The sequence below is a fragment of the Nannospalax galili genome, unplaced genomic scaffold, assembly GCF_000622305.1.
Source record: "Nannospalax galili isolate Female #2095 unplaced genomic scaffold, S.galili_v1.0 scaffold192, whole genome shotgun sequence".
In the NCBI taxonomy this organism is placed as follows: Eukaryota; Metazoa; Chordata; class Mammalia; order Rodentia; family Spalacidae; genus Nannospalax; species Nannospalax galili.
The window spans coordinates 1360597-1361811 of NW_008331810.1; the positions used below are offsets into that span (position 1 = coordinate 1360597).

A 1215-nucleotide genomic window follows, 5' to 3' on the forward strand; every position below is an offset into this window, starting at 1 on the left:
TGGAGGCAGGAGCTGGAGCACAGGCCATGGAGGAACGCTGCTTACAGGCTTGCTCTCTTTGCCCCTGCTCAGCCTGCTTTCTTATGGAGCACAGGCCCACCTGCCCAGGGGTGGCACCACCCACAGTGGGCTGGGCCCTCCCACATCACTCATCAAGAAGATGCCCTTCAGACATGGCCACAGGCCAGTCCAATAGAGGCAATTTCCCGATTGAGGCTCCCTCAACCCAGGTGTGTCAAGTTGACACTAAAGCTATCCAGCACACTGCACATTGGCTATCATCGATCCAGGTGATTCTGGCATTATTAGAAGCACGCCAGAGCAAACTGGTGAAAAGTAAACCTGGAAAGTTTTTCTTTAATAAAAACTTAGCAGAGCTTGTTTTTTAAAGGGAAAAAAAAAGAGGGCATTGGATCCCCTGGAACTGGAATTATGGACAGTTGTTAGCTACCATGTGGGTTCTGGGACTCAAACCCAGGTGCTCTGCAAGAACAGCCAGTGTTCTTAATCACTGAGCTATCTCTCCAGTCCTCTAAAGACAACATTTTAAATCAACATCAATAATAAGGTAGTTTTGAGGGAGTGTGAACTCTAGGTATGGTTATTGAACACCTACTTATACCAGTTTGTTTTTTTTTTTCTGGTCATTTTGAGACAGGGTCTCCCTGTAGCCCCAGCTGGCCTGGAACCCACTATGTAGACCAAGCTGGCCTTGAACTCACAGAGATCTGCCTGCCTCTGCCTCCCAAGTGCTGGGATTAAAGGCATGCACCACCATGCCCTGCAGGTTTGGTATTTTTAAAGACTGCATATTAGTCGGGCCTGGTGAAAAAGACTGCATATTAGCAAAATCTAAATGCTCTTAAATAAACCTTAATCGAGCATATACTTTAGGTCTGTCCTTATAATTGTTAACAAGAATAGATTAATAAGCATCATTAATTTAAATAGACATTTGATTGAACTTTGAGCAGAAATTTTAAAATTATATATATATCATCTTTAAGTTTTATCTCTTTTGTATCTAAAATATCTCACTTAAAACTTTATAACATACAGGTAGGCAGGGTATCCCATGCCTTTAAGCCCAGCACTCAGGAGGCAGAGGCAGGTGGATATTTGTGAGTTTGAGGTCAGCCTGGTCTATATAGTGAGTTCCAGGCCAGTTGGGGCTACAGGGAGACCCTGTCTCAAAAAGACAGAAAAACTTTATAA

General features: G+C 43.7%; 1 pseudogene; it reads left to right on the top strand.

The window, feature by feature from the left end:
* Positions 1-340, top strand: part of LOC108490503 — a 2276-nt pseudogene extending 1936 nt beyond the window's left edge.
* The last annotated feature ends 875 nt before the right edge of the window (positions 341-1215 follow it).